The sequence below is a fragment of the Tamandua tetradactyla genome, chromosome X (assembly GCF_023851605.1).
Source record: "Tamandua tetradactyla isolate mTamTet1 chromosome X, mTamTet1.pri, whole genome shotgun sequence".
Classification (NCBI taxonomy): Eukaryota; Metazoa; Chordata; class Mammalia; order Pilosa; family Myrmecophagidae; genus Tamandua; species Tamandua tetradactyla.
The window spans coordinates 52,905,768-52,930,327 of NC_135353.1; the positions used below are offsets into that span (position 1 = coordinate 52,905,768).

The 24,560-nt window shown below is 44.6% G+C and overlaps 1 long non-coding RNA gene across 2 annotated transcripts in view; it reads right to left on the reverse strand.

Moving 5' to 3' along the window:
- The window catches only part of LOC143671437 (uncharacterized), a 296,094-nt gene that overhangs the window by 76,656 nt on the left and 194,878 nt on the right, over positions 1-24,560 (reverse strand). Inside the window, exons 8-10 of one of the 2 annotated variants that reach the window (XR_013169557.1) lie at positions 9,936-9,978; positions 8,797-8,864; positions 7,782-7,832 (exon numbers count right to left, since the gene is read on the reverse strand). This is a non-coding gene — a long non-coding RNA (uncharacterized LOC143671437). Of the gene's footprint in view, positions 1-5,013; positions 7,833-8,796; positions 8,865-9,935; positions 9,979-24,560 lie in introns of those variants that run through there. The other variant, XR_013169556.1, reaches the window with a different exon arrangement.

Sequence of the window (24,560 nt, forward strand, 5' to 3'; positions counted from 1 at the left end):
CTGCTTCTCTGTCAGGTATGCTTTTCAGGTGTCCAGTGTCATGTGCCTGAGCTTTGCACAAAGTCAGCCTGGACCAAACAGATATTGAACCAGAACTGTGACCTATGCCAATCAAACTGCCTAGCGTCTGCCCCTCTCTGGGGGTTGGGTCACTGAGAATTGGGGAAAGGCCCTGACAGGAAGGCACCTCATGCCCTTAGTTGGCATTGCATGGGTCCACTCTTCCACCCAGATTTCAGGACCTTTCCAACAGGTTCCTCATGGTGAAAGTCCTTCCCTTGCTGAACTGGCCGGTGAGCTTGAGCCCATCATAGGGGCTGTGCTGTCATGGGCCAGATCAGCACCCCTTGACCCTGAGATGGAATGGGAATCCTAAAGGTCCCATCTCCCACATGGTGCAGGGAGGATTTCTGCTGTCTCTCACAAGGGAGGTCTCCGGCAGGGACTCACAGTAGACAAGAGAGGCTCCCAGAGCCCTAGCAGTCCATTAGCCAAGACACCCAGTGTGCTAAGAGAAGGTGTAACAGGAAATATGGTCAGAGCCCATTGCTGTGGCACCCTGGAAGCTGTTTCAGCAGGTCCTGCCACAACATGGAGGCCACCATGGCCCTGAACCTTGGCTCAGGCTGAAAAGTCTTGGAATTTCCTAAACTTTGCAATCTGTTATGTAACTCAGGGTGAGTAGAAAAAGAATGACTCGAGACTGTTTCTTGGACTCCAACAGCCCATCTCATAGCATAAGGGCAGAAAGGATAGGGGAAAAAAACAAGAAGGAGAAGAAAAAGGACACAGACTTCCTTAGGCAGATGAACCCAGCACCAAGGACAAGAGATGAGCCCCAAGAAGGCCTCGGCAGAGGAACCCACGGAACCACCTTGTGCCACTACTCAACCCTGGCACTGGGTGCAAGTACTCAGGTACTAGAAGCCAAGACCTGTTTCACATGACTTTCTCTTCTTCTGTCTGTGCAGAGCAGTGGCTGTCTCCAGAGTCAGGACTGACATGACCGGGAGCATTTTGGAAAACAGCTCCCAAAACCTTACCGAGATGGACGGAGGTAAAATGCACACCAGGATTCACTGCTCTGGTCCCTCATCCTGGAGGGAGAAGCCAATCCCAAGGTGATGGTGGCACTACTCCTTCTAAGTCTTCAGGGGATGCGGAGAACAAGGCTCAACGGGAAGGATGTGCTTGCAGAGGTAAGGAGGTACGTGGGGGTGGGGGTAAGGACACTTTTCACCACAGGCCCTGACTCCGTGGGAAGAGGCAGACAGTTCTGGGCTTGGATCCCTGGGCACATGACCCTTGCCCTCGCAGTGGCTAGGCATAATGGAACGCTAACCATGTCAGGGGCTCTCCGACTTCTTTTCATTTCCCATCCTGGGACAAGCCTTCCACGAGGACTGAGCTGCCCTACGAGGGCAGAGCGAGAAGCCAGTCCCAGGGCTGCAGAACAGACCATGCCAGTGGCCGCCACGGGCCGGGTTTCAGTGGTCTCGCTCCAACTCGATCGGGCAATAACACCAAGCGAGGTAGAAGTATACCCCATGGAGAGAGGTCTCTGCTCGGGTGACACGGCACTTCTCAGCGTCCTCACTGCAGAGAGCCAACGCGGACCAAAGACACCATCCTTTGAGTTGTCCTGCGGGTTTCTCACAGGACCCCTGCAAGAGACCCGTCATGCAAACCGATGTCCCCACAGCTCCGTTTTCAGATGGTCTGACTCCAACCCGAACTCCAGACTCAGGCGGTATGCTACTAAGGCCGGCAGGAAAGGAAGAGCCACAAACCAACGAACGGCCAAGAGAGGGGAAAGAAGCCAGCGGTGTTCTCTCTCTGTGGCCTTGGCCGTGTGGTGTACCTTCTGGACACGCAGGTCTCCTTGGGCAAATGCCCATCCGCGGCCGCCTCCAGAACAGAGCTGGGACTTGAAGGGCACCCACCCCGCAGGCAGTCCTGAAATCTAGAGTCTCTGTTTGCATAAGGGATCTGTGGCACAAGTTGCCTCCCAGTTCTGATCCCGCACAGAGTCCTTCACAGCTGCCGGGCACAAGCAGGGGCAGAGGGCCCAATGGTCTGACACACCCAAGGAGCAGCCAACGGGCATCGCCTCGCTTCAGCAGGCCCTCCCAATACTTTACCCCCAGGACCCGTGACTAGGAACACCCAAGGAGGTGCGCTCTCCCAAAAATTGCTTGGGCCTCCGTTTGGCTTCCTCAACTCCAGGAATGTCTGAGTCACAGGCCCCTGGCTACTCTGGAACCCAAGAACCTTTCCGTCAGCAACCGCATTCATGCCCTGGCTCGTCCTTCACACCAGAGCCACAACACCCTCTGCCACGCCTGGAGCCAACTCTGTGTCCCACAGGACTCCAAGGCCACTGCCCCAGGCCGGCCATCCTCCGAGCCCATGGCCTCCACCCCTACTGGCCAGGTCTTCGTCTTTGGGAAGGCATCTGCCATTCCGCTTGGCAGCTCTTTGCCAGGAGTCAGGGCACCGCCGATCGGGGCCAAAGGCCACCGCGGGGGCCCTTGTCGGCAGGGACCAAGGAGATCCCTGTGAGCCTTGAAGGCCCTGGGCGGGGCTCAGCGGAGGGGAAGGTGGACACCACAGGCTTCTCCCACCCCACCGAAGCTTCCAAAGCCTCCGGGACAGGGCGGGTTTCAGCTTCCCACTCCGCCACATGGCACCCCCACCACCCTGGCCCCTCCCAGCGCCCCGAAGGACACGGGCCAACTCTAGGGCCTGAGGCCTCACCCAAGACACACGAACAAAGATGCAGAGCGGAGGTGAGCAGGAGAGCATTCACAGGAAGGCTGGAGCTCAGGGAAGAAACAGGGTCGCAGAGATTCTAATGCCATGGCTGTTAGGAAGCCCGCGAGAAATGCCCAGGTCTCAACGAATGACTGTGCACCTGCTTCCTGGCTGGGGCAGGCAACTCTGACCGGGAGTGGTGCTAAGGTTGAGCGCGTGTCTCTGGTGGTGACTGGCCGTTTGTGTCTGTGTGTGCCGATGTTATCTATAGCCTTAGCAAGTGCGCACGTACGTGTGCGGCCACCGAGCCAAGGAGAGGTGCCCCTCGGAGGCATATCGAGCCAAGTGCCCATCGGGAGGCTCTACCACAAGCCCTCACTGAGGTTTCCAAGGCGGCAGCAGGGCTGGGCCCGAGAACTGGAGAGGCAGAAGCGACCTGCAACAAGGAAAGGGCATCCCTTCCCGTTGCCCTAAAAGGCCCTGACTTCCTCTTTGGGACGGTGTGGCCACTTGATGCCCGGGTCACTTTCTAAAAGCTTGCAACACACCTGCTTTTCAGCCACGGACAAAGGCCAGGAAAGGAGAAGGTCGCCCTGGACGGGGAGAACGGAGTTGCGGATGTGAACGCAGCACTGCCCCTATCTTAGTTCTACAGGCTCATCTTAGGAAGACATCAGGCAGTATTCCCTTTCGTCGAGGCAGGAGCGGCCCCTAAGGCTACAGGGAACGTCTTTGCTCTGAAAGCCACGCGTGGCTTCGTGCACTGCTGTCCCTCTGCAGAGCGCTAAACCAGCAGAGCTTGTCCTGTTCGTGAGTTCCAGAGGTTCCTGTACCCTCCAGTGCCAGCTGTGCATTTTGGCAGCTGCAGGGGCGGCACCTGCCTGAGCTCTACGTGAACTCGGCCTGGGCCTGACAGGCGCCGGCCCAGAACCCTGACATCTGCCAATGCAGCTACCCCGGGCTCTGGCCCCCCGGGGGTTGGGTACCCGAGCACTGAGGACAGGCGCTGACAGGTAGGAGCCCTGCAACCCACAGATGACACTGTCCAGGCCCTCTCTTCAGCCTCGGCTTGGGGACCTTTTCCCGATTAGTTCCTCCCTGATGTGGCCGGCGAGGCTGACCCTCTCCTCAGGGCCCTGTAGCCACTTGCCGGCCCAGCGCCCATTAACCAGACTTGGGCAGGGGATCCGGAAGGGCGCGCTTCCCACCAGGCCCAGGGCGGCTCTCTGCTGCCCCTCACGGGTGAGGTCTTGTGTTGGGGCTCACAGTGGCCCTGAGAGGCTGTGGGGATCTTGGCGCCCCGTTGGCCAAGCCACCCATTGCTGCTCAGCGGAGGTGTAGCCGGAAACACGGCCAGAGCCCTTTGCTGTGGCTCCCTGGAAGCCACTGCAGCAGGCCCCGCCCCAACATGGCAGCTACCATGGCCCTGAGCCTTGGCTTCCCGTGTCCCACAGGCCTGAAGTGCCCGCTGCCCGTGGCCTCGGCCCGCTGCCCGGCTCCGGGGCCTCCGCGGCAGGAGGAGGCCTAAGGCCGCGCACCTCCCACGCCTCACGGGACCTCTGGGCCGTGCCGGCCCCTGTCCTGGGTCCCGCACACGACCCGGACCTGTCTCCACTTTACGGCCATGCCAGCACACCAGGAAGTCACAGGGAAGGCGCCAGGGGAACTGGGAATAACACCCTCTGGATGGCAGTAAAGCACCAGCAACGCAAACCTGCCCTTGTCCCTGGGCCTCTCCCTCCACCCTTTGCAAACAAAAAAACGGCAACCAGCCTGCAACAGGGTGGCTCCTCAGCCTGGCCCCCTCACAAAGGGCCACGGGCACCAGTTCGGTGCCCCTTCTTCCAGAATGGCTGCCTGCCTGCCCTCACGCACGTATTCGCTGTGGATTCGGCCTGGGCCTCCTACCCAAAGACAGCAACGGCGCCACAGGCAGGCCCCTGCTCTGTGGCCCTCATCCAATCCGGAATTCTCCCCGATCCTGGCGCTACAACTTGCTTGGCTTCTGTAGCCCGATTCTGGACGCACAAGCGGGCCTCCCTCCACACCTCTACCGCCCTTTCCCAAAGCATCACCCACATCCTCGCGCATCCCCCACCCCCCACCACACACACACACACGCACAAACACACACACACACAAACACACACACACACCTCCCATTCGACACACACGCACATCCGCGCGGGCACACTCGTGCCCTGCCTCCCACCCCTGGGGACCACCGACCCTGGGGCAGGCTCACAGCTCCCTAGAAAGCCAGCTTCACCCTTAGGTCCCAAGGAGCCAGGCTCAGAGAGGGTCAGCCAAGGGACACGGCGGGTGCACAGTGAGGTGCCTGTGTCCTGCATGACAAGGCTCCTGCGGCACTGTGCCTGCCTCTCCAGGTAGCTTTGCCTTCTCTACCACCCGTGGAATGGGCACATCGACCCAGTCGGGTGACCAGGGGCCATTCCCTTCGCTCCTGGTCTTGCTGTCGTTCTGATTCAGTCTGCTGACACCCGGTCCCCCCAAACTTGCAAAGGAAGACACTAAGTGTTGTCACTGCACCTGTGAGTCCCCACGTTGTCTGGGTTGGCCAGATTGGAGAGCCAAAGCAGCCTGAGAAGTCGCGGCCTTCCCCAAACACTGCTTTCCATCCTGAGCAATGAGCCTCTAGCTCTGTCCTTCGCAAAGGAAAAAAATGGCAACCAGTCTGCAATGGGGCTACGGCATCCAGGTTCCTCAGCCTCGTGCCCTCACGAGTCCTGGGTGGCACAGGTTAGGTGCCTCTTCTTTCAGAATGCTACATGTCAGTATTTGGTGTGTATTAGGCTTTGGTCTCCTAAGCCAACGAGAGCAATGCACCGTGGTGCCATGGGCAGACCCTTGCTCTATGTACCTCATCCAATCCTTGTCCCAATTCCTGACACTACAAGTTGCTTGGGTTCTGTAGCCCAATTCTGGATGCACAAGTGGACCTCCCTCCACACTTGGACCACCCTTTCTGAAAGCATCAACCATTCCATGCTCAGCACTTCTCTGTGTCCTTGGCTGGGTGAGTCAACACCAGGCAAATCCCCTGCCCTTTGAGTTGCCCTATTGATGTACCTAAATTATACTCCATGATGTTTGTCTTCCAATCCACAGACCCAGATTTCAAATTCATTTGCTCTGATGCTATCCGAACCTCTTGGATTCTCCATGTTTTAGTCCCTTGGAACACAGAAAACAGTCTACCATGAATAGCAAGCCATGCCCCCAGTTCACACTCATTGGTTGCTTTGGCAGTGGTGCAAATTGAGTTTGTGAGATAGCCTCGAAGATACACGCCTCTGTTTGGGTTTGAAAACAATTCTCTGGGACCTTGGCAGTGCAAGTCATTCCGACCAATGGCCCTGTTCTTGGAATACTGCCATCCATTTTCCAAATTCTCCTGCAAGATACAGGTCCTCAAAACCTGGCCCTGTTTCTCAGGTTTCAGAATGCCTGACTACCTAACCTTCCGAGACTGTTTTGTGCCTCTTATTCCTAACAAAGGGAGAACCATGCACTGACCAATCTACAATCTGGAGCTCCATTTTCACAAGGAATTAATCACCCACTGCTAGGCAAATGTACATTAAGAAATGTGCCAAGAGCCCTTAGCTGTGGCTCTTTGGGAGTCGCGTTGGCAAGTCCCAACAAATAAGGCAGCCATCAGAGCCTGAGCATTGTCTTCCTGTGCGGAGTACTGCTGGAAAACTGGCTGTCCTTGCTTGGTACTTTTGCCTGGGGTCTGGAAGTTTCCTAACAAGAGGTGCCTAAAAGCTCAAACACCTCTATGACTCAGTGGATCCCCTGTTCTTTCATGTTGCTGTCCTTTATTTTGGCTTAGAGCTTGAGTTTATACACTTGCCTGTCTTTCTTAGGAGGCAGAGGGTACATGCCATAGGGTAATAGAAAATGTCCCACTTGATGGCAGTACTTCATCAGAATTGCCCACTTGTTGTTGTACAGTTCTTGTCCCTCAGCACCTTGTCAACGAAAACATGCAACCAGTGACCAGTCTCACAACCATCTGGCAGCCCTTCAGCTTGGACACATTTCAAGTGGTAGCTCCTAAATCTTTCTCCCCACCATACAGCAACTAGTTCTAGGTGTTGTGGTTTGGGACTCTTGCCCAGTAAGAAATATGGCTCCCTCTTTGCCTCTTTCCCAGGAACTGTAGGTAGCTTGAGTCCTCTAACACTAGATAGGGCATAGGTTATGCTCAATACCTCCAACACAAATGCCATCCCACACATTGCCCTATAGGGAATAATGTTATTGAGGCACTTTGACATGTATAGAAGTTTATGCTGAATTTGAACTTAATTCTTTGGAGTTTGTTTTTCCTTCAATTACAGTAAGTTGAGATAACTTATCCTTATTCTACGCTTAGTTCTGAGAAGCTTCTAGAGCTGTTTTTACGTATTCAGTTGCTTTCAGCATTGCTGGTATTCATGATTCTATCCCAAGGTTTCTAGTGTCAGGCTGTATTCTTCCATGGTGTGTTCCTGAAGAGATTTACATACCTTTCCTCCAATGTTTCAAAGACATTTGTAAGACACAGAGGCTTTGGGTATTATCCCTATGTTACCCAGAACCTGTACTTTTCTAAGATTAAAATTCAGTCTTAACTCAAGAGATTCATGAATGTCCTCTTGATGGCAGGTTTGCTCCACCAGTGTCAACCCTTCTTTCCTTATTCCCTGACCCTTAACACTCTGCTTAGAAGAGTGATCATTTAAATTTTGTATTCTCAACCTATAGCCTAATATGAGCAAACTGCTTATATGTCTCCTGTATCTTCATATTTTTGAGCTCATTTTGCTCTAGGGGTTTGTGTTTTCAACAAGAACAAGGGGAATTATTTGTCCTAAAGTCATTTATTTCTGTTCCTTGCTTTGTAAAAAGGTGGAATTATACATTTTAGAGAGATTCATATAATTTTGCCTTAAACTCACTCTACCTCATCACCATTTATATCCAACAACAGGTTATTTCCACTTCCTCATGGTACTTACTGGTTGAGGGCCAGGGTTCAGTGAGCTGGAGTCCATAGAGAAAGGGAAATGCTGGAAAGAACAGGAAGGAAGAGCCCAACTCAAATACGGTAAAGAAAGACCTTGAAGACCCAGTTCTCCTCAAAAGCTGTCCAACAGTTACTCTTCTTTTTGACTGGGATTTCTTCTCATGGGTGTGGTGGGGAGTCAAATGGTCATCTTACTGTCATTTGGCCTCAACTGGAGTGATGACCAAACCCTTTCCACTTTCTATTGCACTACAAGACACTTAACTGTAGCTATATCCTTACATTGTCCATATTATCTCTAGCTGAGCCAGGCATCTCCTACTTTGTGTTCCATAATCAGAATGTTACATCAGAACCTTTTCTACCATAGCTGAATCCCACCAGTGATGGTTACGTTCCTACATCAAACTGACCAAGTTATACTTTTCAGTTGTTTCATCAAGCAAGCACTGGCCTGAAGTGAAGTACTGTGAAGATAATTCATGGATTTATATCATCACTAAGTTGACTGTATTTATGGCTGATTAAATCTACAATAAACTAAGGAGACTGCCTCAACAATGAGAGAAGTTTCACCCAATCAGGTGAAGGGCTTAAAAGACAAGTAATGAATTTATCAGTCAGAATAGAGACTTTCCACTCTACTTCAGCCACTCAACTTCTCCCAGGAAATTCATCACAAACTTTGATGGGAGTTTCAAAACCCTGCAACCTACCTACAGAATTTGGACTTGCCCATCTCCACAGTCGTGTGAGCCAATTCCCGTAGAAACAAACAAACAAATTCATACTAATTAATATACATCTTGTCAGTTCTTTAGAGAACCCAGCCTAATACACCATCTAGTGTTATACCATTGTTCCATTCCATAAATCAGTGTTGGCTGTCTCCCACTCTTGAGGATTACTGGAATATCAAAAATTACTGTACTCTTAAAAATTGAGAAATATTGTTATTCGCAATTTATTTTTAGAAAATGAGAAATTTATAGGTAGAGTGTACATACCTGTCACACCAACAAGTGGCCATCACCAGAGATCAAATTTTCCCTTTTTTCTTTCCATCCTGTTTCTTCTGCAACAAGGTATAGGTATGTCATTGACCCAAAATCGGAAAGTCATTCATAATACATGCGAACTGGTATTACAAAACACTGTATATCACATATACCATTTGTTTAAATCACTAGATCATTTTTTTGTTTTCTTTTTTCCAGTTTTTCTCTTATACATCTTTTAAAGGGATCTATCTTTTAAAACACTTACAGAACATAGCTCTCTTTCTAAAATTTGCCCTCAACTGTATATCCACTACTTACAGAGAGTGAAAGACAAAAGTTGGCAGTGTACACCCCATTTTGCCAACAGATTCTGTTATAGTTCCACTGAATATAGAAATGGAATGTTTTTCTTAAGCATTTTGTCTAATGCTCCCCTGCAGATGAAACTTTATGATTAAAAGATGTTACAAAAATAGTATCTCTTTACCTTTTGATACTTAGAAACACGTAATTCAGGGAGCTGTAAAAACTCAGATCTCAGAATCACTGCATATGAAGTCTGAGGGTGCCTATCCCCTAAAATCTGTAGTCTAAAACAACCATAATCATTCGTTTGGTCTTTATACTCACAGACTGCTCATTCTGACCTGTCTTTGCCTGAACAATTCTATAGCTGAATATATATGAATATAGACACAAGACTGTTTCTGCCACCGTTGACAGATATAGCTTTAATGTTCCCCTAAAGCTTGACTAAACTTTAGGCTTCTTCCTGACTCTATGCCCCTGACCTCCCTCTTATCCTGGTCCTTACAGAATCAAGATGCAACTTATTCATACGTGGGTTCTGGTCTCTGTTTCCTATGGCAATTGTCTGGAATACTCTACTGCTTAACACGGCCTGCTGCAATTTTCTTCAATATTGAAAATGGATTATTAGAACTTCAACTGACCAGCAGCTCATTTTACTCACTTATAAACGGGAATTCACTGTGTGTATTTATGCTACAGAGAGATCCACAATGTACTCTTATGAGGAGAAAGGGTATTTATTATGCTGTACTTCTTATTAAAATTTACCAGCAAACCATCCCTTGTGCCACATTTACACTCAAGATGAACTTGAAAAACTCGTCAATACTTACCTATGATGTTTTTCACTGTCTCCAAGCTTGTATTTCTTAAAGACTAGAGGGGAAAAAAACACAAACAAATAAAAAAAATTAGAGGGGAAAAACAAAGTGTTCAATGAGAAGGGACACCTAACTTTTGGTCCTACCCAACATCTGACCACACATGTGGGAATCCTAAACAGTTGTTCCAAGAGATGAAAAAGGACAGAGGAAGATGATTTCTCTCTAGAGACATGCAAAGCTTAGGGTGCATACAATTTTGTGAAGGCAGCAAAATATAGAAGTGTATATAGCATGTGATGATTTTGGTGTCCAAAAACGGACTTAGTGAACACATTTATCCCTCTGTTTGCTTTCATTTGCATTGAACATGAAAAAGAAATGAGAAACAAATCACAAACATCTCCTTAATTCTAAGGGGAAATATATTTTGTACAAAAAACATCAGAAACCAAGATATATACACAGAAAACAACCCCCATACTACTCTTTAAAATAAAGAGCGCCAACATTTTTTTTACTTTTATCTATTTCCTTTGTCTATGTATTTCTGTAAAGGCATACGTTGGAGATATTGCAGGTTCAACTCCAGACCACTGTAATAAAGTGAGTATCACAACAAAGTGAGTCACTCAAAACATTTGGCCTCCCAGTACCCATAAAGGTATGTTTACACTATACTGTAGTCTATTAAGTGTACAATAGCATTGTTTAAAAATGCAATTATCTTAATTTAAAAACACTTTATTCCTAAAAAAAAATGCTATCATTTCGTCCTTTGGTGAGTTGTGATCTTTTTGCTGACGGAGGGTCCTGCCTCAATTTCGATGGCTGCTGACTGATCGGGGGACGACTGCGAAGATTGGGGTGGCTGTGGCAATTTCTCAAAATGAGCAAGAACGAAGTTTGTCGCAGTGATTGATTCTTCCTTTCACAGTAGATTTCTATGCAGAATGTGATACTGTGTGACAGCATTTTACGCACGATGGAATTTCTTTCACTGTTCTACTCAATCTTCTGAAACACGGCCACTGCTTTATCAGCTAAATTCCTGTAACGTTCCCAGTTCTTTCTTTTCATGTCAACAATGTTCACAGAATCTTCACCAGGAGTAGATTTCATCTCAAGAAACCACTTCTTTGCACATCTGTTCAAGTATTATCATGAGACTGCAGCAATTTAGTCAGCCCTTTAGGCTCCACTTCTAAGACTAGTTCTCTTGTTATTTCCATCACATCGACAGTTTCCTCCTCCACTGAGGTCTTGATCCTCTTGAAGACATCAATGAGAGTTGGAATCACGTACTTGAAAACCCCTGTTAATGTTGACATTTTGAAGTCATCCCATGAATCACAAATATCTTCCATAGCATCTAGAAAAGTGAATCCTTTCCAGAAGGTTTACAATTTACATGGCCCAAATGCACACTTCTTTCATCCCTAGGATTTTCAGAATGGAAAATGAGCATCGGCTTCAACTTCAAGTCTAGCCCCTAATAGGAATCCACCTATTCTTTGAAGCTTTGAAGCCAGGCATTGAGAAAGCAACTTCAAACAAAAGAAGGCTGGTTCATTTACATTGGAAATCCGCTGTTGAGAGTCCAACCTTCAACAATTTTCTTGGGGAGATGTTCTGGATAACTTGCTGCACCTTCTACATCGGCACTTGCTGCTTCACCTTGCCCTGTTATGTGATGGACATGGCTTCTATTCTTAAACCTCATGAACCAACCTCTGCTGGTTGATATTCTTCTTCTGCAGCTTCCTTACATCTCTCAGCCTTCCTACAACTGGAAAGAGACACGGCTGTGCAATGGATTTGCTTTTAGCTGAAGGGAATGCTGTGACTGCTTTAATTTTCTCTTAAACCACTAAAATTTTTCAGTGTCAGCAAAAAGGCTACTTTGCTTTCTTATCATTCGCATGTTTGCTGGAGTAGCACCTTAATTTCCTTGAAGAACTTCTCCTTTACATTCACAGCTTGGCTAACTGGTGCAGGGGGCCTAGCTTTAGGTTTTTCGAGGCTTTTGTCATGAGTTCCATCAAGCTTAATCATTTCTAGCATTCCATTTCAAGTGAGAGACCTGTGACTCACCTGAACACTTAGAGACCATTCTAGGGTTATTAACAGGCCTAAATTCAATATTGCGTCTCAGAGAATAGGGAGGCCCAAGAAGATGAGAGACAGGGACCAGTTCACCAGTGGAGCAGTCAGAACCCACACATTTATTGATTAAGTTTGCCAACTTGTATTTGGTGCTTCAGTACACCCCAAAACAACTACAATAGTAACATCAAAGATCACTGATTAAGGATCACCGTAACAGATAGAATAATAACTTAAAAGTTTGAAATATTGCAAGAATTACCAAAGTGGGATGCAGAGACACCAAGTGAGCACATGCTGTTGGACTCGCTCGATATAGGGTTGCCACAAACCTTCAATTTGTAAAAGACACAGGGTCTTTGACGCTGCGATAAAACAAGCTATGCCTGAATGTCTTTGCAAGAATTAGGTCAAGTCTCGCTCTTTATAATGTCCTATGAGTCTAATGACAAAATCTTTAATCTCTTTGATATCCTGATATGTTTTAAATGATAGGTTTTTACCTTTTAAAATTTAGACTTCCATTTTCTAGTCGCTCATATAAACGCCAAGAATTTTCTAAGAGGGCCTGCAGGCATCCCAACATTTAGAGAGAATTGTTGATGGAGTGTGTAGACTTCCTCAAAAACAGAGATAATACTATAATAGAGACAACCATAATCTTGATAGTTGAGGAGGGCAAAATAACGGCCCCCAAAGCTGTTCACATCCAAGTCCCTAGAACCTATGAATGCGTTACCTTTTAATGGTTTAAAAGAACTTTGGTAAAACCTATCAAGGCTGAGTACCTTAAGATGGGGTGATGTTCCTGGATTATGCAGTATGGCACAATTTAATCACCTGAATCCCTAAATCCAGCTTTGGTCAGAAGGTGCAGAGAGATGAGGGACTGCTAGTTTACAAGGTGGACAGTAGGCCATGACACGTATACGTGCCACCTAAAAAGCTGGAAAAGGAAAACAAACAGATTCTCCCCTAGTGTCTTCAAAAAGAAATGCAGCCATGCCAACACCTTAATTTAAGACCAGTGAGACCTGTGAGATTTCTGATCAACAGAATTGTGAGAACATAAATTTGCATCCTTTCAAGCCACTTCATTGGTGATCATTTGTTGTAGGAAGAACAGAAAAGTAATTCCCCAGATAAACTCATACAAAGTACGTTCTCCAAACTCAATGGAATCAAATTAGAAGTTAAAAACGGAAGGAGAGGATGTTTTAAAAACCGGGAATTAAATAATATCCGCCAGAATAACCAACAGGTGAAAGAAGAATACAAATAAATTAGAAAATGCTTTGAGATCAATGACACAAAAATAGAACCTCAAAACCCACGTGATGCAATGAAAACAATGCTCGGGGGAAATTTACACCCGTAAACACATTAAAAAAGAAGACTTAGTCCAAATCAAAAAACTAACTTTACCCCATAAGTAACTAGAAAAACAAAAGCAAGATAAACATATAGCAAGGCATAAAAAGGAAATTACAATGATTAGAGCAGAGATAAATGAAACAGATAACGAAACCAAAGCTTAGTTCTCTATGAAGATCAATCCGAATGATAAAACTTTTAGCTAGACGGACCAGAAAAAAATCTCAAATTCTAAAATTATAAATGAAAAGCACGGGTGTTACAACAGACCTTACAGAAATAAAAGTGACTATAAGAGAATACTATGAAAAACTGCACACCAACAAATTAGATAACTTAGATGTAACAGACAAATTCTTAGAAACACACAAACTACCAAAAACGTTTTGTCACAGAAAGAGAAAATCTGAACAAATACATTGAATCAGTAATACAAACCATTCCAACAAAAAAGAGAGCAGAACCAGATGGCTTCACATCTCTAACGCTTCTAAAAAAAATTTTTTTTTTAATTTAAAAAAGAGGAGGGACGAGAACACTTCATAACTCATCTTATGAGGCTAGCAGTCCCCGGATACAGAAGGCAAATAAAGACATCACAGGAAAAGAAAACCATAGGCCAATATTCCTTATCCTAAAAAGGCAAATATCATCAACAAAATACATCCAAACTAAACGCAGCAACACATTAGGATGACTATACATCATGACCAAGCAAGATTGAACCCAGGAATTCATGGGTGATTCAACACTGCAAATGTACACAAGGCCACTGAACTTTACCTTGAAAATGGTTAATTTTATGTCATGTTAATTTTGCCTTAATAAAAAATAAGCATTAGAAAAAAGAAAAATAAACAGACCATCTAGATGAAACAGAACAAAACGAACAGGCTTGAACATGTGCAATTAAGGACTGACACAGGGAACCTCCCAAATCAGTGGAAGTCCACAGGACCTTGGAACAAAGGGTGACTATCTTGAAAAAAAGCTCTTGGTTCCACACCTCACATACTTTACCAGGATAGACTCTACGTGGATCCAATGCAAAGAATCATAAAGCTCCTAGAAGAAAGCCTCTCTTTTTACTAAGATGCAGGGTTTATATTAAAAAAAACACAGGTAACTGTAAACACATAAAATTCACAATGTTCAAGAAAAAAATGATCAATGTCAGAAAAGGATGACAAACGGGAAAAAAAAGAGTATTTCCAACTCATATTACTCATCTTCCCAATACATAGAGCCAGCTCCTATGAATCAGTTAAGAGAAAGAGCAGCAATCCAATAAAAAAGATATTAACAGCACATAAAGGAAGAAACTCAAAAGGCCCTTAAAGATTCCCAAGCCACTCATAAGGGAATCGCTAATAAAAGCTACCCTCGCGTACAATTTCTTACGTCCTGACCCCTTTGTCATTTTGCTCATTTCTATAAATATAATGACACAATGAACATTTTCTTCAGATTTGTTCAGGGAATGAACAGGATGTGACATTTCTCATAAATAGCAAATGTGAATGAAATTGATATACGTAGCAGTTCAAGGTACAAGAGCCACCCTTTAATGTGTGAAATACAATTGGTCAAGATGGCTAATGGCCCACCTCATTCAGACATTTAACCTCTTCAAATGTAGCCCCCTGCAAAGTTTCAAATCACAAGGAGCAAGCCCAAAGGACTTGAGAAAATGAACCCTGTTCAGAGGAGTCCTATCACCCCAATTAAAACGACTCCTATCACATCTCCTTATGATTTTTCGTAACTAAACAGACGTCGATTTACAGGATGGACTACTTTGCCAGACAAGTCCTTGGCAGTAGGTTGCTTCCAAGATCACCAAGAAAGTTTGTCAAGAATAAAAGAGAAGAATTTAGTCAAACCTAATCACGAAGCATGCCTATTCTTTCCGGGTCCGTGGAAGGAGCACAGTCCATTAGAGGAAATGCATTTCTCTACGGGCTATACAGGGCATATTATTTCTCTGTGGGTAAATCCTGGAGACGAAGTCCTTATCAGCAGGGTGGTTGAGCAGTTTAAGAACTAGACCACAAAAAATCAACCAACCTTGTGTTTGGGTGATGGGAATGTTCTGGTAATGGATGGCAGTGAGGATAGCACAGCACTGTGAGAGGGATTAATCGCAGTGAATGGTAGGTATCTATGGGAGTGGTTGAGATGGAAAAGTTTAGGTTGCGTGTGTGTGTGTGTGTGTGTGTGTGTGTGTGTGTGTATACATATTTCCACAAGTTAAAAAAAAAAGGCAATTGAAGAGATTAACAATAAATGCAATCCATGGTCCTGGACTGGATTTAATAATGGAGGAGGAAAGATCCAAAAGCATCTCATTGGAACATACGCAAACACTGGAATACAGCGTGGAGGATTTACATCCATGTTAAATTTCATGAACTGATAACTGTACTTAAGGTCATAAGTGAATATCCGTGCTCTTTGAAATGTAGAAAATGTATTGTATTCAATAAGCTTGATGAATATAATCTACTCTCACATGTTCAGAAAAATGAGAGAGAGATGGACAGATAGAAAGATGCAGCGGATCTGGCAAAATGTTGAAACTGGTGGATCTGAGCATCTGGGGGAGAAGCGTAGGTTGGAATTCTCTGTGTGGATTTGGTATTATTTTGCACTGCCCCATAAGTCTGAAATGCTTTCAAAGAAGTCTGAAGGGAAAAAAACAATCCGAGTACACAGACCCTCCCGGGGGTCGGGGTTCGAGGGAGGAAGCGGGGTCAAGGGAGAAGGAATCTGCGGGCCAACACCCCACCCCCACCCCCGCCCGCCCGCCCGCACCTCCTCACAGCGGCCACAGGGAAACGTCTCCACGCCCAAGGAAACCACTTGGAATCGCTCCGTCCATCTCCAGAACACACACTTTGGCAGCCGTAAACACCCCGCGCCGGCGCTCGCCACCCTCGCCGAAACCCGGACCCCAGCCCTCCCGTCCCGCGGAGGGCGCCTGGGACGCTCGAGGCCGCCGGGCGGCAGCTACCGCTGCCTAAGGCCGCCTGCACCGCACGCGCTGTCCCCACGCTGGAAGGTCCGGAAGGTCCTAGGAACCCGAAACGCCTCCCAGCCTCGGCCCGTGTCCTCCCGCGTTAGGAAAGGCAAGGCCAGGCCAGGCCTGGACACCTACCTACCCGGCTGGGGCCGCGCGCTGGAGGGAAAGGCCCTGAGCCGTCAGCCCTGCGCACTGGGACCCGCGCAGACACGGCGCCCCCGCCCCGCCCCTGTCGTAAAGCGGCGCCCCTCGGGCCCACCGTTGGTCACGAGGCTCCCCTCCTCCCCTCCGCGTCTCCTCCGAATTCCCGGGAGCCGGTGGGCTCTGAAATGGACCGGGGAGCGGAGAGGTGGTGGGAGTCCAGTGTGCGCGCTGTGGGCCCCGACTGCGGGAGGAGCGGACAGCATCCCCGAGAATTCTGATGCCTGGACCGGTGGGGAGCGGTGGCCTTGGGAAAACCTCTGCTTTGCCATTTGCTGGGCAGTGGGGGGTGGCTGCTGCCAGGACGGCCAAGGATGGCTGAGACGGAACAATAAAATGGAAAGCTTGCCGCTCGACATTCGCAGAACGAATTACAGGCAGAAGAAATTTAAAAACGGGCATTAGCAAATAATTTTGTGGTATGTTTGTACCATCCACAGACCTGAGGATATTAAAGCCTGACCTGCGCCCACCCCGGGTGTAAGGGCTTTCCGAGACCTGACATTCCTGTGCGCCCCTACACCACAGGTTCTTTGTCCTGGGGCCAGGGCCTCTGGGGCGGACCTCCACAGAGTGCTCAGGTGGAGTCCACGCCTTTTAGGTGGGTGGGGCAGTATGGGAGCCGGAGTAGTCCCAGAGCTTGCTGGCTTTTTCCCCCGTCCGAAGGGAGCCTTCATTTCATGTTCCTTTCCATTTTTTAAAAAAGGAAGACACTCTCCTTGGAGAATAGCATTTGCGTGATAGAGACGCGCGTAGAGAGAAAAATGAAGATGACTGGAAATGCCAACACTCAGAGATGAGGAAATGTTAAATTGAAATATACATTCTTCCCTAAACAGAGAGAAAGAGAGAGATACCAACCAGCACTCTAAGACGCTCCACTAGCCCACTGGTAGCCTGCCAGCTGCTTGGTTACTAAAGGTTGACTGCGGAGATATTTTTATTTCCAAAGACAAACGGGACACCTGTTTCTTTTCTTTTTTTTTTTTTTTCAGAAAGAAAGAAAAGATTTAAAACAAACAAAACCCTTTCCCAAATTCAGAAGTGTTTCAAGTCAACTGAAATCATTCCTGCCCATATCCTCTCCCCAGTGTAAACCCTTCGAACATTGATGTGTGCTTGTGCACTAATTTTTCTCTATATAAGAAGCATTTAAATAAACACTTTTCAAAGAAACACGTGGCCTCTCTAACAACCACAGGGCAGCACAAATGACCTGTTGCTGGCACTGAATTCCCCACAATATCCTGGCCTCTTTCTAGGCCCTGAAGGAGGATCTTCCCACACTCAGTGTCTGGCCCCCCCACCCAATCCCAGCCTGCCTGCTGGCCGGCTGTCTACCAAGAGACTTGGGCTCGGGCTCTAAATCATAGCCCTTTTCTACTGACCAGTTCCCGAGCAGTTTGGACAGAAGTAGGTGGGACTTTCCAGGGCAGGTGAAGAACAAAGAGGTTCCTCGGGTGCTTTGTCTTGGCAAGGCAGTCCTCCCTTTTGCATCTCAGGCTAACACAGGAAATCTAAGAAAACCTAGCAACATTGAACTGGTGGGGTGGAGATTGGGGGTCAGGTTAATCGTCGGCCACCTCCTCCTCTCTTTGTAGACTGTGGAAAGTGAAAAGAATTTTGACCTCCTCCCCAGGTGGGATTACATGACAAAGCCCCAAGCAGTGAACTTCATCTTTCCCTCTCTGGGTTCCTTCTTGTTTTCTTTCTCACTTCCGGAAGAAAGAGAACAAAATGGAAACCTTTCTCGGTCTCCATATCCTCAACAGACACAGACTCAGTATATTCTCATCGTGTCAGGAAAATGAGTTCCAAAGGGGATAAACGGCTTCACTGAGGTGAACAGATATGGCACAGATCAGATTCACAGACTCAGGACTCTGACCTTGCAAATTCATTTGTCTCTCCAAGCAGATGGTCAATAAGCACATGAAGAGATGTTCCCTATCATTCATTATTCATTAGCAAAATGCAAATCACAACCACAATGAAATACCACTTCACACATGCTAGGATGGAGATAATCTTAAATGAGGGGGAAAAAATAGTGGGCAGGGATTTGGAGGAATTGGAACCCTCCTACATTTCTGGTGGGAATATTAAATGTTGTAGCCACTGTAGAAGATACATTAACTGTTCCACAAAAAGCTAAACAATGTGACTCCACTCATAGGTATATACCTCAAACTATAGAAATTATATTTTCACACAAAAATTCATTAAAAGAAAAAAGATTCACAGCAACAGTGTTCTGAAGAGCCAAAAACTAGCAATAGCCCAAATGTTCTTCAAATGATGAACAGATAGACAAAATGTGGTATTTATATCATTTAATATTATTCACTATAAAAAAGGAATGGGGTGGTGCGATGGAGGCTCAGTGGCAGAATTCTCACCTGCCATGCCAGAGACCTGGGTTCGATTCTGAACGCCTACCCATGCAAAAAAAAAAAAAGGAATGAAGCACTGATACATGCTACAATGAAAAAGTTTTGTTCGATGCAGAAGGGCACATAGTTTATGATCCATTTAGTTGTGCTATCCACAATATAGAAATCCATAGTGACAAAAATTAGACTAGTGGTTACCAGGAGCTGGGGTGGGGGTGGGGGGATGTAACAACGGAATGGAGAGCGACTGCTGATAGTACAAGGCTACTTTTTGGGGTGATGAAACTGTTCTAAAACTGTTTGTGATGATGATTGCACAGTTTTATGAATATACTAAAAACATCGAGTCCCACAGTTTAAAATGGTGAATTGTATGGTATGGGAATTACATATAAATAATAAGAAAATAAACAAAGACTTCAATTTTTAAAATTTAGAGAAATGAGTAATGGTAAGTTTTATAATGTATGTGCTTCAAGACAATACTGGAATCCACTGAATAATTTCTAAAGGTTTAATAGTATGCCCATCATATATCATGTGCATTCTTTTATGATGCAATCATAGACAACATCAACCATGAAATGTTCTTGCCAAATATGAACTGTACCGAGTCTAATCAAATCCACAGGTGTAATTATCAGAAATATTGGCTATAAAGGATCCTGTTGGGGTACAAGGATGTAAACAATGAAATCCAAAATGTAATACTACAGGACACACAATCCACTCTCTTCATCAAAAAAAAAAATCACACAGTAAAAGAAGGCAAGGGATGGTTAGAGATTAAAAGAGGATTAAGATCTTTCAAACAATGCTTGCAAGAAACTTCTTTGTATCCTAATATTAGCAAATGAAATTTAATGCTATATTTAGCAGACTCATGGAAACTGGAAAGGGATGTTTTTATGTGATTTCAGGGAAAACTAATTTTGTGAAATGCAATGATGATGTTTTGTTATGTTATTTGTAATGCCACTATCTGTGTAACCAAGTAGTTGGGATTTAAGGGTTAATTATGTTTACTGAATTATTACCTAGATAGTCCTTTTTACTTACTGGTATATTTGAGGGAAATGCTTGAGAGCGTTGAATTGAAATCCAGCTACCTTAATCTCTGAGAATAATCGCATAGCCTTTATCTTGTGCCCTTGTAATTGTAACTAACAATACAGACTTAATATTCACTTGTCCCCATTTATCCAGTTTTTCAACTTTAGAGTCTTGTGATCACTAAAGACAGTTGCCAATATTTATTAACGAACGGTCTTGTGTCAGCCCAGAACTAACCCACCCCAAGTCCAAAGTTATCTTGATAACTGAAACTGGACCTAACCTAAATGGGTCCTCCTGACATACACAGTAGCTTAGCTTTAACCTACAAGTCCCCTATACCTCATTATAATAATAACAGTCATGCCCACCATCGTACTGAGGTTGCAATTTTCTCACATATATCCTGTGACTGAGCATATAATCAATCTGCACATGCTCAGTAATTAAATAATCTTTAATTACATCATTGGGGCTATTGTGCTCATTAACCTTAGCCTGCTCATCTTTTAATGCTATAAAACTATCCAAATTTCTGGGGAGAGATTGAGTTTGGGGCCGATAGACCATCTGATCCCCTGCTTCACACTTAGCAATAAATTCTTTCTCTCTTTGAAAATCCAGTGTCTCAGGAATTGGTCATTTGAGCACACGGGCAAAATAATCCACCACCTTTGTTTGGTACCATCAGTGGGAGAGAATAGTATACTAGAGTGTATGAAATAAACAGTTTATTAGATTTTATGTGTGAAATCATATGACATATGGAACATATGATAAACTACTCCAGCAAAGAAAAAAAAACTAGCAAGCAAAATGTCCATCAAGAGGTGAATGGATAAACAAAATGTATGAAACAACAGTTGAATGTTACTCAGCCTTTAAAATGAATGACATTCTGAGGCATGCCACTGCACGGGTGAACCTTGAAGAATAGTGTTTAGTGAAATGAGTCAGATATGAAGGGGCACTTATTGTATGATTTCACTTATATGAAATAGCCAGAATATGCTAACTGATAGAAAATGAAAACAGAGTACAGTTACAAGAGGTGTGGAGTGGGAATGGGGAATTTTTGCATAATGGATACAGGGTTTCTGTTTAGGGTGATGGGAAAGTTCCAGGAACAGATAATGGTGAGGGGAACACAACACTGTGAACATGAGTAATACCACTGAATGGTATGCCTGCGTGTGTGTGAGATAGGAAAATTTGTAATGTTTCCACAATTTTTGAAAAAACAGCAACTAAAGTGACAATGACAATTAAATGCAAAGTATGATCCAGGATTGGCTCTACTAACGGCAGAGAAAACGCTCAAAAGAACATTATTCAGGCATAAGGAAAAAATCTGAATATAACATGATATCAATATTGAATTATTACTTTTAAGGTTTCTTTCTTGTGAAATATAACATATACCCAAAAAAGCAATACATTTCCAAGTATGTTTTAACAGGTAGTTATAGGACAGATTTTCAAGTTTGGTATAGGTTGCCGTTCCACGTATTTTCATTTTTTATTCTAGTTGCTCCAAGACAATGGAGACTGACAGAAATATCAATATAATGGTTCAGCAGACATACTCAATTGTTAAATCCTATCTTCTCTGTTATACGCCTTCTCTTAAAACAAATAATATATATTAAAGGAATAGTATCAAAGTACATCATTACAATTAGTTGTAAAACATATTTCACAGTTTGGTGTGGGTTATAATTCACGATTTTAGATTTTTATTTCTAGCTGCTCTAAGATACTGGAGACTAAAAGAAGTACCTGTGTAATGATTCAGCACTCTTACTCGTTTGTTAAACCTCACCTTCTCGGTAAAACTCCACCATCACCTTTGATCTTGCTCACTACCATATGGTTCTGTTTTTACTTTTTTATTGTATAATATAACATATGCATAAAGTAAAGAAAGAAAAAAGCAATATTTTTCAAAGCACTCTTCAACAAGTAGTTACACGACAGATCCCAGAGTTTGTCATGGGCTACCATAAGGTCCACTCAGATTTTTCCTTCTAGCTGCTCCAGAATATAGGATGCTAGAAGGAATATCGATGTTAAATTAAATGAAAACAGATTAGATAGATAGATAGATAGATAGACAGACAGATAGATAGAAAATGGACAGAAATAGATATATGGATATATAGGTAGACAGAGGATAGGTAGGTAAGGAGTGGGGTGGGGGAGAGAGAGGCAGAAAGGGAGAAACGGATGGGGGAGAGAGAGAAAGAGGAAATGGCACATTCAGGTAAATAGTAAAATTGGTGGACCTAGGTATCTGGGAATGAGTATGCTGGAGTTCTCTGTAAGGGTTTTGTATTATTTTTGCAGCTGTTCTGTAGGTTTGAAATTATTTCAAAATTAAAAGTTAAAGAAAACAAAACATAATTGCCACGATATTCATTACTGTTGGAGCTAATTGGTGGGTACATCAAATTTTGTCATAGTGTTCTCTCTGTTTTGTGAGCCATAATCAAAAGTAAACAACAGCTGCATAGAGAAGTATGCCTACCAAAACTGATAAAGGAATAGTGTGTTTGTCATTGATAAATACGTGAGAAAACATCAAAAATTACACAACTGGTTATGAATACATTTATAGAGCTGTTATTGGTTGAGTTTGCAAGTAGGATTTAGAGACTGCTGATCTTTTTCAAACTTTCTATTTTGCCATACTTTTAAACGTATTGGACAGTTGTGGTAGTTAGATTCAGTTGTCAACTTGGCCAGGTGAAGGCACCCAGTTTTGTTGCTGTGGACATGAGCCAATGGTAGCTGAACCTCATCTATTGCTAATTACATCTGCAGTCAGTTAGGAGGCGTGCCTGCTGCAATGAATGACATTTGACTTAATTGACTGGTGCTTAAATGAGAGAGCACAAGGTAACACAGCCCAAGCAGCTTGGCATATCTCATCTCAGCACTCACAGCTCAGCCCAGGCCTTTGGAGATGCAGAAAGGAATCACCCTGGGGAAAGTTTTTGGAACCCCTGACGCCTGGAGATAAGGCCATCGGAGATTACCCTGAGCCTTCCCACATAAGAAAGAACCTCAGATGAAAGTTAGCTGCCTTTCCTCTGAAGAACTAACAAAATAAATCCCATTTTATTAAAAGCCAATCCATCTCTGGTGTGTTGCTTTCTGGCAGCTAGCAAACTAGAATAGTTAATAAAATAATTCAAACTTCATACGGAGAATTCGAACGTACCCCATCCCTCCCCCACCCCACTTCCCCGTGATACAACGAACCACCAATATTGATATTTGACACATTTGCCAAATCACTTTCTATCCACCTACCAATCTATCTATCTGTCTTTATATGTATCTATCAACTATTTTCCTAAACACTTGACAGTAGGTCGTATACATTATGCTTCTTGGACAGGTGACACTGCCATGTACATTTCCTATAAACAAGGACAGTCACTTATTGTATGAGCTGGGGTTCTCTGGAGAAAGAGAACCAATAGGAGGTATCTGTAAATATAAGATTCATGAAGGTATTGCAAGCCACCATGGGAACAGGAGAGTCCAAAATCCATAGGGCAGGCTGTGAAGCGGGCAGTTCCAATGAAGGGTCTCGAGAAACTCCACAGGAGAGACTCACTGACTGAAGAAACACTGAAAATGTCTCTCTTCTTCATTAAAGGACCTCAACTGATTGAATTATATCATTGTGGGAGACATGCCTTAGTTGACTGCAGATGTAATCAGCCACAGATGCAATCAACTGACTGATGATTTAATACACCAGGCTTCTGATTTATCAACCAGCCAGTAAATATCCTTACAGTAATGGCCTGGGTAGTGCTCGCCTGACCAGCGAACTGGGCATCATCATTCAGGCCAAGTTGACACTGGAACCTAACCATCACACAGATGTAAACACTTTAAGTACAGTTATCAATTTCATTAAATTTAACATTGAAATAAAGCCTTCAACCTATATATGACCCAATAATGCCTTTTATTTCTATAGCAGGATGTAAGCGGTGTTTGCTCTAAGTATTCAGGCTTTTTTGGACCTGTTTACATGCCTGACTGAGGTGGGGGCAGGGGCAGGACCAGCAGATGACCATTCAGCATTACAATGCTTCCTTTGGCTTATTACTGTTTTATTGCTGATCCCAGCCCCTTTTGCAACATTTTATACAAGGTTTTTGGTTAAAAATTAGGAATAGAATGCTGTCATGCAGTATATCATTCTACAGTCAGATTTGTGGAGCACTTGTTTTTGAATTCTAGACAATTAATTTTGTAGTAAAAAGACTGTATTTTTGCATTAATGAATATTCATTTGTAGTATTCTAGAAGTGCAGTCATTTTCCAGGTTAAATGTGGTTAAGAAGCTCAGTTTCTCGATGGCATATTTTTAGGGTTAATTTCCTAATTCCTTAAACTTAAATGTATGGTGTAAGTCATCAATAAAAAGCAATAATTTCTAATACCTCATTTTCAACAGTTGAACAA